This window comes from Eumetopias jubatus, unplaced genomic scaffold (genome assembly GCF_037043125.1).
Source record: "Eumetopias jubatus isolate StellerSeaLion01/CBP00866 unplaced genomic scaffold, mEumJub1_p1.0 scaffold_30, whole genome shotgun sequence".
Classification (NCBI taxonomy): Eukaryota; Metazoa; Chordata; class Mammalia; order Carnivora; family Otariidae; genus Eumetopias; species Eumetopias jubatus.
Window position 1 is genome coordinate 616415 of NW_028274836.1, and position 13586 is coordinate 630000.

Sequence of the window (13586 nt, forward strand, 5' to 3'; positions counted from 1 at the left end):
AACTGACACATGAAAAAGTGCTCAATATCGCTTGGCATCAGGGAAATCCAAAGCAAAACCCCAATGAGATACCACCTCACACCCGTCAGAATGGCTAAAATTAACAAGTCAGGAAACGACAGATGTTGGCGGGGATGTGGAGAAATGGGAACCCTCCTACACTGTTGGTGGGAATGCAAGCTGGTGTAGCCACTCTGGAAAACAGTATGGAGGTTCCTCAAAAAGTTGAAAATAGAGCTACCATATGATCCAGCAATTGCACTACTGGGTATTTACCCCAAAGATACAAATTTAAGGATCCGAAGGGTACATGCACCCCGAATTTTATAGCAGCAATGTCCACAATAGCCAAACTGTGGAAAGAGCCAAGATGTCCATCGACAGATGAATGGATAAAGAAGATGTGGTATATATACACAATGGAATATTATGCAGCCATCAAAAGGAATGAGATCTTGCCATTTGCAACGAGGTGGATGGAAGTGGAGGGTGTTATACTGAGTGAAATAAGTCAATCAGAGAAAGACAGGTATCATATGACCTCACTGATATGAGGAATTCTTAATCTCAGGAACAAACTGAGGGTTGCTGGAGTGGTGGGGGGTGGGAGGGATGGGGTGGCTGGGTGATGGACATTGGGGAGGGTATGTGCTATGGTGAGCGCTGTGAATTGTGCAAGACTGTTGAATCACAGATCTGTACCTCTGAAACAAATAATGCAATATATGTTAAGGGAAAAATAAAAAAGAAGATAGCAAGAGGGGAAGAATGAACAGGGGGATCAGAGGGGGAGACAAACCATGAGAGACGAAGGACTCTGAAAAACAACCTGAGGATTCTAGAGGGGAGGGTGGTGGGAGGATGGGTTAGCCTGGTGATGGGTATTAAAGAGGGCATATTCTGTATGGAGCACTGGGTGTTATGCACAAACAATGAATCATGGAACACTACATTAAAAACTAATGATGTAATGCATGGTGATTAACATAACAATAAAAATTTAAAGAAAAGAATGGAGACTTCAGGGAAACCATGACCACATAGATAAAAGAATTATAAATGAGACACTCAGAAAAAAAGAATGCAATAACTGAGGCTTGATGCAATGGACAGTAGCCTGGGAAAATAGGAGGAACAAATAAGTGATATAAAAAATAAAATAATGAAACATAATGAAGTAGAACAAAAGGCAAGAAAGAATTATGGGATGTGAGAATAGACTTAGAGAACTCAGAGACTCTATGAAATGTAAGAACATACACATTATAGGAGTCCCAGAAGAAAAAGAGAGAGAAAAGGGGGCAGAAAAATTATTTGAGGAAATAATAGCTGAAAATTTCCCTAATCTGAGGGCAAATAAACCCAGACATCTAGATCCAGGAGGCACAGAGAACTCCCATTAAGATCAACAAAAGCAGAACAACACCTAGACATATTGTAATTAAATATGCAATAGGATATCTGTCTACAGACTTCCCAGATTAGGGAAGTTTTCAGCTATAATTTCCTCAAATAAACCTTCTGCCCTTTTTCACTCTCTTCTTCTGGAATTCTTATGATATGAATGCTCTAATGTTTCATGGAGTCACTGAGTTCCATAAGTCTACTTTTGTGATCTAAGATTTTTCTTTCCCTCTTTTGTTCAACTTCATTATTTTCCATAATTCTATCTTCTATATCAATTAGTCATTCCTGTGCTCCTTCCATCCTTGTGGTCATTACATCCAGCTGGGTTTGAATTTTGGTTGTTGCATTTTTCATTTTGGCCTGATTGCTTGTAAGCTCTTTTACCTTTGTAGTAAGAGTCTCCCTGATGTTTTCTATGCTTTTCTCAAGCCCAGCTAGTATACTCATTATTGTTGCTTTAAATTCTGGATCAGGTATATTACTTATATCTGTTTTGACTGGATCCCTCTGTGACATTTTCTTGTTCTTTCTGTTGGGATGTAAAGTAATGATAAAGAATAAAAAATGTTAAGAGCAGAAAGACAAAAGTAGTCCTTAGCTTACAAGGGAAGACCCATAAAGCTAGCTGCAGATCTCTTAACAGAAACCTGGCAAGCCAGAAGTGAGATACATGATATATTCAAACTGCCAAAGGGGAGAAATCTGCAGCCAAGAATACTCCATCCAGCAAGACCATCATTCAAAACAGTACAGATAAAGAATTCCCCAGAAAAACAAAAACTAAAGGAGTTCATGACCACTAACCCAGGACTGCAAGAAATATAAGAGGAGACCCTCTGAGTGGAAAGAAAAGACCAAGGTGATAAAGACAGGAAAGGAACAGAGAAAATCTCCATAAATAATGACAAAACAAGTATGGCACTAAATACACATCCATCTGTAATTACCCTGAATGTAAATGGACTAAACACTCCAATCAGAAGACATAGGGTGTCAGAATGGATAAAAACAAACAAACAAACAAACAAAAAACACATTTATGCTGCCTAAAAAACCCTATTTTAGATGAAAAGACACCTGCAGATTGAAAATGAGGGGAAGGAGGAATATATATTTTGCAAATTGTTGTCAAAAGAAAGCCAGCATAGCAATATTTATATTGGACAAACTCGACTTTAAAACAAAGACTGTATAACAAGAGATGAAGAAAGACACTATATCATAATAAATGGGACAATCCAAAGAGAAGATCTAATGATTATAAATATGCACCCAACCTGGGAGCACCAAAATACATAAAACAATTAATAACAAACTTAAAGGAACTCTTTGATAATAATACAATAATAGTAGGGGACTTTAACACTAACTTACAGCAATGGACAGAACATTTAAGCAGAAAATCAACGCAAAAACAATGCTTTTGAAGGACACACTGGACCAGCTGACTTAACAGATATATTCAGAACATTTCATCTCAAAGCAGCAGAATACATATTCTTTTCAAGTGCACATGGGATATTCTCCAGAATACATCACATACTAGTTCACAAATCAGGCCTTGAAGTTACAAAAAGATTGAGAACATACTATGCGTATTTTCAGAGCATAACACAATGAAACTTGAAGTCAACCACAAGAAAAAAATTGAAAAGACCACAAATACATGGAGGTTGAACAACATGGTACTAAACAATGAATGGGTCAAACAGGAAATTAAAGAACAAATAAAAAAACATGGAAACAAATGAAAATGAAAACACAATGGTCCAAAATCTTTGGAATGGAGCAAAAGTCATTCTAAGAGAGAAGTATATAGCAATATGGGCCTACATCTAGAAGCAAGAAAAATCTAAAATGAACACCCTAAACTTAAACCTAAAAGAACTAGGAAAAGAACAACAAATAAATCCTAAAGCCAACAGAAGGAGGGATATAATCAAGATGAGAGCAAAAATAAATGATACAGATAAAAAAAAAAACCAGTAAAACCAGGAGTTGGTTCATTGAAAAGAAAAATCAATAAAATTGACAAACTCCTAGCCAGACTTATCAAAAAGAAAAGAGAAAGGAACCAAATAAAGAAAATCTCAAATGAGAGAAGAGAAATAGAAACCAAAACCACAGAAATACAATTGGAAGAGAATATTGTGAAAAACTGTATCCCAAAAAATTGGCAACCTAGAAGAAATAGATAAATTCCTAGAAACATAAATTACCAAGTCTGAAACAACAAGAAATGGAAAACATGAACAGACTGATAACCAGCAAAGATATTGAATTAGTAATAAAAACATCTGGCAGCAAACAAAAGTCTATGGACAGATGGCTTCACAGGTGAAATCTACCAAACATTTATTAATTAATTAATTAATTTATTTATTTATTTATGTTATGTTAGTTTAGTCACCATAAAATACATCAGCAGTTTTTGATGTGGTAATCCACAATCCATTGTTTTTGTTCTGTTTTGTTTTAATTTTTATTGTTATGTGAATCACCATACATTACATCATTAGTTCTTGATGTAGTGTTCCATGATTCATTGTTTGTGCATAACACCCAGTGCTCCACACAGAATGTGCCCTCTTTAATACCCATCACCAGGCTAACCCATCCCCCTCCCCTCCTCCCCTCTAGAACCCTCAGTTTGTTTTACAGAGTCCATCGTCTCTCATGGTTCATCTCCCCCTCCGACGTACTCCCCTTCATTCTTCCTCTCCTGCTATCTTCTTCTTTTTCTTTTCTCTTAACATATATTGCATTATTTGTTTCAGAAGTACAGATCCGTGATTCAACAGTCTTGCACAATTCACAGCGCTCACCATAGCACACACCCTCCCCAATGTCTATCACCCAGCCACCCCATCCCTCCCACCTCCCACCACTCCAGCAACCCTCAGTTTGTTTCCTGAGATTAAGAATTCCTCATATCAGTGAGGTCATATGATACATGTCTTTCTCTGATTGACTTATTTCACTCAGCCTAACACCCTCCAGTTCCAACCACGTCGGTGTAAATGGCAAGATCTCATTCCTTTTGATGGCTGCATAATATTCCATTGTGTATATATACCTCATCTTCTTTATCCATTCATCTGTCGATGGACATCTTGGCCCTTTCCACAGTTTGGGTATTGTGGACATTGCTGCTATAAACATTGGGGTACACGTATCCCTTCGGATCCCTACATTTGTATCTTTGGGGTAAATACCCAGTAGTGCAATTGCTGGATCATATGGTACCTATATTTTCAACTTTTTGAGGAACCTCCATACTGTTTTCCAGAGTGGCTGCACCAGCTTGCATTCCCACCAACAGTGTAGGAGGGTTCCCCTTTCTCCGCATCCCCACCAATATCTGGAGTTTCCTGACTTGTTGATTTTAGCCATTCTGACTTGTGTGAGGGGGTATCTCATTGAGGTTTTGATTTGGATTTCCCTGATGCCAAGCGATGTTGAACACTTTTTCATCTCTTTTGGCCATTTGCATGTCTTCTTTGGAAAAATGTCTGTTCATGTCTTCTGCCCATTTTTTGATTGGATTATTTGATCTTTAGGTGTTGAGTTTGATAGGTTCTTTATAGATTTTGGATACTAGCCCTTTATCTGATATGTCATTTGCAAATATCTTCTCCCTTTCTGTCAGTTGTCTTTTGGTTTTGTGGACTGTTTCTTTTGCTGTGCAGAAGTTTTTATCTTGATGAAATCCCAATAGTTCATTTTTGCCCTGGCTTTCCTTGCCTTTGGCGAAGTTTCTAGGAAGAAGTTGCTGAGGCTGAGGTCGAAGAGGTTGCTGTCTGTGTTCTCCTTTATGATTTTGATGGACTCCTGTCTCATGTTTAGGTCTTTCAACCATTTGGAGTCTATTTTTGTGTGTGGTGTAAGGAAATGGTCCAGTTTCATTCTTCTGCATGCAGCTGTCCAATTTTCCCAACACCATTGCTGAAGAGACTGTCTTTTTTCCGTTGGACATTCTTTCCTGCTTTGTCAAAGATGAGTTGACCATAGAGTTGAGGGTCCATTTCTGGGCTCTCTATTCTGTTCCATTGATCTATGTGTCTGTTTTTGTGCCAGTACCATACTGTCTTGATGATGGCAGCTTTGTAATAGAGCTGGAAGTCTGGAATTGTGATGCCACCAGCTTTGCTTTTCTTTTTCAATATTCCTCTGGCTATTTGGGGTCTCTTCTGGTTCCATACAAATTTGGGGATTATTTGTTCCATTTCTTTGAAAAAAGTGGACGGTATTTTGATGGGGATTGCATTGAATGTGTAGATTGCTCTAGCTAGCATTGACATCTTCACAATGTTTGTTCTTCCGGTCCATGAACATGGAACCTTTTTCCATTTCTTTGTGTCTTCCTCAATTTCTTTCATGAGTATTTTATAGTTTTCTGAGTATAGATCCTTTGCCTCTTTGGTTAAATTGATTCCTAGGTATCTCATGGTTTTGGGTGCAATTGTAAATGGGATCGACTCCTTAATTTCTCTCCCTTCTGTCTTGTTTTTGGTGTATAGGAATGCCACTGATTTCTGTGCATTGATTTTATATCCTGCTACTTTACTGAATTCCTGTATGAGTTCTAGCAGTTTGGGGGTGGAGTCTTTTGGGTTTTCCATATACAGTATCATATCATCTGCAAAGAGTGAGAGTTTGACCTCCTCTTTGCCGATTTGGATATCTTTGATTTCTTTTTGTTGTCTGATTGCTGTGGCTAGGACTTCTAATACTATGTTGAAGAGCAGTGGTGAGAGTGGACATCGCTGCCGCGTTCCTGACCTTAGGGGGAAAGCTCTCAGCTTTTCCCCATTGAGAATGATATTCGCTGTAGGTTCTTCTTAGATTGCTTTTATGATATTGAGGTATGTACCCTCTGTCCCTATACTCTGAAGAGATTTGATCAAGAAAGGATGCTTTACTTTGTCAAATGCTTTTTCTGCATCTATTGAGAGGATCATATGATTCTTGTTCTTTCTTTTTTTAATATATTGTATCACGTTGATTGATTTGCGGATGTTGAACCAGCCTTGCAGCCCAGGGATAAATCCCACTTGGTCGTGGTGAATAATCATTTAATGTACAGTTGGATCCTATTGGCTACTATTTTAGTGAGAATTTGTGCATCCATGTTCATCAAGGATATTGGTCTGGAGTTCTCCTTTTTGATGGGGTCTTTGTCTTGTTTTGTGATCAAGGTAATCATGGCCTCATAAAATGAATTTGGAAGTTTTCCTTCCATTTCTATTTTTTGGAACAGTTTCAGGAGAATAGATATGAATTCTTATTTAAATGTCTGATAGAATTCCCTTGGGATGCCATCTGGCCCTGGGCTTTTGTTTCTTGGGAGATTTTTGATGACTGCTTCAATTTCCTTAGTGGCTATAGGTCTGTTCAGGTTTTCTATCTCTTCCTGGTTCAGTTTTGGTAGTTGATACATCTCTAGGAATGCACCCATTTCTTCCAGGTTATCTAATTTGCTGGCATAGAGTTGCTCCTAATATGTTCTTATAATTGTTGGTATTTCTTTGGTGTTAGTTGTGATCTCTCCACTTTCATTCATGATTTTGTTGATTTGGGTCATTTCTCTTTTCTTTTTGATCAGTCTGGCCAGGGGTTTATCAATCTTGTTAATTCTTCCAAAGAACCAGCTCCTAGTTTCGTTGATCTGTTCTACTGTTCTTTTGGTTTCTATTTCATTGATTTCTGCTCTGATCTTTATTATTTCTCTTCTCCTGCTGGGTTTAGGCTTTATTTGCTCTTCTTTCTCCAGCTCCTTTAGGTGTAGGGTTAGGTTGTGTATTTGAGACCTTTCTTGTTTCTTGAGAAAGTCTTGTATTTCTATATACTTTCCTCTCAGAACTGCCTTTGCTGTATCCCTAAGATTTTGAACAGTTGTGTTTTCATTTGCATTGTTTTCCATGAATTTTTTTAATTCTTCTTTCATTTCCTGGTTGACCCATTCATTCTTTAGTAGGATGCTCTTTAGCCTCCATGTATTTGAGTTCTTTCCGACTTTCCTCTTGTGATTGAGTTCTAGTTTCAAAGCACTGTGGTCTGAAAATATGCAGGGAATGATCCCAATCTTTTGGTACCGGTTGAGACCTGATTTGTGACCTAGGATGTGATCAATTCTGGAGAATGTTCCATGGGCACTAGAGGAGAATGTGTATTCCATTGCTTTGGGATGGAATGTTCTGAATATGTCTGTGAAGTCCATTTGGTCCAGTGTGTCATTTAAAGTCTTTATTTCCTTGTTGATCTTTTGCTTAGATGATCTGTGCATTTCAGTCAGGGGGGTGTTAAAGTCCCCCACTATTATTGTATTGTTGTCAATGTGTTTCTTCGCTTTTGTTATTAATTGCCTTATATAATTGGCTGCTCCCTTGTTAGGGGCATAGATATTTACAATTGTTAGATCTTCTTGTTGGATAGACCCTTTAAGTAGGATATTGTGTCCTTTCTCATCTCTTATTACAGTCTTTGTTTTAAAATCTAATATTTCTGGTATAGGGATTGCCACTCCAGCTTTCTTTTGGTGTCCTTTAGCATGGTAAATGGTTTTCCACCCCCGCACTTTCAATCTTGGAGTATCTTTGGGTCTAAAATTAGTCTCTTGCAGACAGCCTGTCGATAGGTCTTGTTTTTTTATCCAATCTGATAGACTGTGTCTTTTGATTAGGGCTTTTAGCCCATTTACAATCAGGGTAACTATTGAAATGTATGAATTTAGTGCCATTGTATTGCCTGTAAGGTGACTGTTACTGTATATTGTCTGTGTTCCTTTCTGGTCTATGCTGCTTTTAGGCTCTCTCTTTGCTTAGAGGACCCCTTTCAATATTTCTTGGAGGGCTGGTTTTGCGTTTGTAAATTCCTTTAGTTTTTCTTTGTCTTGGAAGCTTTTTATCTCTCCTTCTATTTTCAGTGACAGCCTAGCTGAATATAGTATTCTTGGCTGCATATTTTTCTCCTTTAGTGCTCTGAAGATATCATGCCCATCCTTTCTGGCCTGCCAGGTCTCTGTGGACAGGTGTGTTGCCAATCTAATGTTTCTACCATTATAGGTTACAGATCTCTTCTCCTGAGCTGCTTTCAGGATTTCCCTTTGCCTCTGAGACTCATAAGTTTTACCATTAGATGTCGGGGTGTTGACCTATTTTTATTGATTTTGAGAGGGGTTCTTTGTGCCTCCTGGATTTTGATGCCTGTGTCCTTCCCCACATTAGGGAAGTTCTCTGCTATAATTTGTTCCAATATACTTTCTGCCCCTCTCTCTTCTTCTTCTGGGATCCCAATTATTCTAATGTTGTTTCGTCTTATCGTATCACTTATCTCTCGAATTCTGCCCCGTGATCCAGTAGTTGTTTGTCTCTCTTTTTCTCAGCTTCTTTATTTTCCATCATCTGGTCTTCTATATCACTGATTCTCTCTTCTGCCTCATTTATCCTAGCTGTTAGAGCCTCCATTTTGGATTGCACCTCATTAATAACCTTTTTGATTTCGACTTGGTTAGATTTTAGTTCTTGTATTTCTCCAGAGAGGGTTTCTCTAATAACTTCCATGCTTTTTTCAAGCCCAGCTAGTATCTTTAAAGTCATTGTTCTGAACTCTAGGTCCGACATCGTACTAATGTCCGTATTGAGTAGGTCCCTGGTTGATGGTACTACCTCTTGTTCTTTTTGCTGAGGTGATTTTTTCCATCTTGTCATTTTGTCCAGAGGAGAATAGATGGATGAGTGAACAAAATACTAACAGGGTAATAACGTCCCCAGAAAATATACACTAAACAAATCAGAAAACACATGAAACTGGGGGAAAAGAAAAGGAAAGAAAGAAAAAAAAAGGAGGAAAAAAATGAAAAAGAAAAAGATAAAAACAACAAAAACAGAACAAAACAAAAAAACAGAATATGATCAAATATGATCAGGCTGGTGCATAGATCAGTGTCACACACTATATTTTGGGCATAGTTTAGTCTGTTAGAAGAATGTGCCTCCCAAAATTTTAAAGAAAGAAAAACTTATATATGTACAAAAATAATGGTTAATATGATGAAGGGATGGAATATGACTGTAAAGATGAAAATTATAAAAGATTTTATAAAAGGAATTGATAAGAAGTTGCTTGAAAAAGAAAGAAGAGGTTTTAAAAGAAAAAAAAAGGAGAGAAGGTGATCAGGCAGGCAACCAGAACAAAGCCATACACTAGAGATTTAGGGTATATTTTGATCTTTAAAAGAAACTGTATATCAAAATTTTAAAGAAAGAATAGCTTATATATATATGCCAAAAATAAGGGTAACTGCTATGAAGGGTTAGAATATGACTCTAAAAATGAGAAATAAAAAATATTTTTTTAAAAAAGGTTTAAAAAAGGGGTTGATAAGATGCTGGTTGGAAAAGGGAAAAAGAAAAAGACAGTTAAAAAAAATAACTTTGAAAGACTAAAGAAACAGGGTTAAAAAGCCGTGAATTCTATGTGCAGTATTCGCCTAGCGCTGCAATTCTGCTGTTCTCATTGATCGGTAAACTTGGTCTTTGCTGGCTGTTTGTGCTGACCTTCTGGGGGAGGGACCTGTTGACGTGGTTCCCAAATGTCTTTGCCGGAGGCGGAATTGCCCCGCCCTTGCCAGGTCAGGGCTAAGTAATCTGCTCGGGTTTGCTTTCCGAGGCTTTTGTTCCCTGCAAGCTTTCTGTACCTCATTGGAGGATGAGAGTGAAAATGGCAACCTCCCAATCTCCATCCCAGAGGAGCTGAGAACTTAGGGGCCACACTCGCTCAGCTCCCAGAGAAAAGCAGTCACTCCCATCTCCCTGGTCTCTGGCAGCATTCCGTGCTCACCCGGCCTGTGACCGAGCATTTCTATCTCTGGCACACAACCCTGTGTGGAGTCTCCAAACCCAGCAGATCCCTGCGGTGCGCTCCCGCGCCGCTCCTCCTGGGGGAGGAAGGGGTGTCTCCCCAGATCTGCCGCTTGTTGGGTCCCTGCTGGAGGAGCAGTGGCCCGACTGGGCCGCGGATCACAGTTTATGGCCACCCCGAGCTGACAGCCCGCGCCTCCGCTCCGTTTCTGCAGCTGGCTTCCCTGCTCCAATACCTGGGAGCTCTGCCGCACTCAGGCTCCCCCGGTCTTTCTGTGACCCCAAGGGTCCTGAGACCACACTGTCCCAGGGCGCTTTCCACCCCCCGCTTAGCCACTGCAGCGACGTCCCTCAGTGGAGCCGACTTCTAAAAGTTCCGATTTTGTGCTCCGCGGCTCTATCACTTGCCAGAAGTGGCCGACGGAGGCCCCTCCCCCGCCATCTATCCTCCCCAATATCACCTCAGATTCACTTCTCCGCAAGTCCTACCTTCCAGTAAGTGGTCGCTTTTCTGTTCAGAGAGTTGTTGCTATTCTTTTCTTTGAGCTCCTGTTGATTTTGTAGGTGTTCAGAATGGTTTGATCCCTATTCAGCTGAATTCCTGAGACCAGACGAAATCCAGGTATCCTACTCCTCTGCCATCCTGCTCTGCCCCTCCTATAAATATTCATTTTTACTGCTTTTCTGTGTCCTAATCTTTCATTTGGGACAAATTTCTCTGCCTCTTTATCTCTCTCCCTCTCTGTGTCTGTTTCTCTGTGTTAAGAAAGTCACCTGTGTCTTCGCTATTGAAAATGGTCACTTCATGAAGAAGTGCCCTGGAGTGCCCTGCAGGGCAATGTCCTCTCTTCACCAAAACCTGGCACTTCTGAGTGAAATAAGTCAATCAGAGAAAGACATGTATCATATGACCTCACTGATATGAGGAATTCTTAATCTCAAGAAACAAACTGAGGGTTGCTGGAGTGGTGGGGGTTGGGAGGGATGGGGTGGCTGGGTGATAGACATTGGGGAGCGTATGTGCTATGTTGAGTGCTGTGAATTGTGCAAGACTGTTGAGTCATGGATCTGTACCTCTGAAACAATAATGCAATATATGTTAGAAAAAAAAAAAGAAGAAGAAGATAGCAGGAGGGGAAGAATGAAAGGGAGTAAGTCAGAGGGGGAGATGAACCATGAGAGGCGATGGACTCTGAAAAACAAACTGAGGATTCTAGAGGGGAGGGGGGTGGGGGATGGGTTAGCCTGGTGATGGGTATTAAAGAGGGCACGTTCTTCATGGAGCACTGGGTGTTATGCACAAACAATGAATCATGGAACACTACACCTAAAACTAATGATGTAATGTATGGTGATTAACATAACAATAAAAAAATTAAAAAAAAAACCTGGCACTTCATGAGAGTATCCTATGTGTGTTTCTTATGCCCTGCTGTTGTGTCTGAGTCACTTTTCCTTTCAGCACAGTTGTCTGCACTGACTCTTTGCCTGTTGTGGTCTGTACTTGCTCTCTGTGGTGTTAATGGGACACAAGCCGACCAGCTCTGAGTTGGCACACCCACCAGGTAACTTGGCAGTGGAGTGCAGTATTAGCAAAATATGTGGTAAAACAGTCATCTTATGCCTTATCCCTCAAAGTACTTCAGTGGCTGGGGGTTTTGTTCAGGGTGCAGTGGGTGGGAAGCTATGTGTAGCTGGGCCCTGTGCAATGGTGGCTGTGGGTGCATGTCTTGGCGTGGTGTGCTATGACTGTTGGTGTGCATGAGTGGGCAGAGCATGCAACAGCTCCTGGAGGTGTGTGGCTGTATTATGCAACTTTTCCAACCACGATGCTATAAAACTAGAAATCAATCACAAAAAAAGTCTGGGGAAAATACACAAATACAAGAGGTTAAATAAATGCTACTAAACAATGAAATGGTCAACGAGGAAATTAAAAAAATGCATGGTAACAAATGAAAATAAAGACATAACAGTCCAAAATTGTTGGGATGCAGGAAAACCTGTTCTCAGAGGGAAGATTATAGCAATATAGACCTACCTCAAGTGATAAAAAAATCTCAAATAAACAACCTAAACTTACATCTAAAGGTGGTATGAACAAAAGCACAAAATTAGTAGAAAGAAGGAAATAATAAAGTTTAGAACATAAATAAATGAAATAAAAACTAAAAACACAATAAGACAGATCAATGAAACCAGCATCTTATTTTTGAAAATAACAATGAAATTCATAAACAATTTGATAAGCCAAACTCACCAAGAAAAAATGAGACAAGTCAAGTAAATAAAATCAAAAATGAAGGAGGAAAAATAACACCTAACATCACAGAACACAATGGATTACAAGACACTACTAGGAAAAATTATATGCTAACAAATTGGAAAATCTAGAAGAAATGGATAAATTCTTAGAACCATATAACTTTCCAAAACTGAATCAAGAAGAAATAGAAAATTTGAAAAGACTGATTACTAGTAATAAAGTTGAATCAGTTTCAAAAAGCTCCCAACAAACAAAAGTCCAGAACCAGACAGCTTCAGATGTGAATTCTAATAGATATTTTAAAAAGAGATAGTGCTTATTCTTCTCAAACTATTCCAAAACAAATAAATAAATAAAGAAGAAATTCAAATTCATTCTATTAAGCCAGCATTATCTTAAAACCAAAACCAAATAAAGACTAATGAACATAGATGCAAAATTCCTCAACAAAATATTGGCAAACCAAATCCAACAATACATTACAAAAAATAATTCACCACAATCAAGTAGAATGTATTCCAAGGATACAAGTACAGTTGAATATTCGCAAATCAATTAATGTTAATTAATAAGAAAGAAGATAAAACCACAGATCATTTCAATAGATGCAGAAGAAAACATTTGGCAAAGTGCAACATCCTTTCATGGTAACCAACTCTTCACAAAGTAGGGTTAGAGGGAACATAACTCAACATAATAAAGGCATCTATGAAAAACCCATGACAATTTCATACTCAATGGTGAAAAACTGAGAGCTTTGCCTCTAAGATTAAGAATAAAACACAACTGCCATATGATTTCACTCATATGTGGAATTTAAGAAACAAAACATGAACATAGGGGAAGGGAGAAAAAAAGGCAAACCATAAAAGACTTTTTTTTTAAGATTTTATTTATTTATTTGTCAGAGAGGTAGCACAAGCGGGAGGAGCATCAGGTAGAAGAAGAAGCAGGTTCCCCACTGAGCAAGGAGCCTGATGTGGGACTCAGTCCCAGGACCCTGGGATAATGACCTGAGCCAAAGTCAGAGGCTGAAATGACTACGCCGCCCA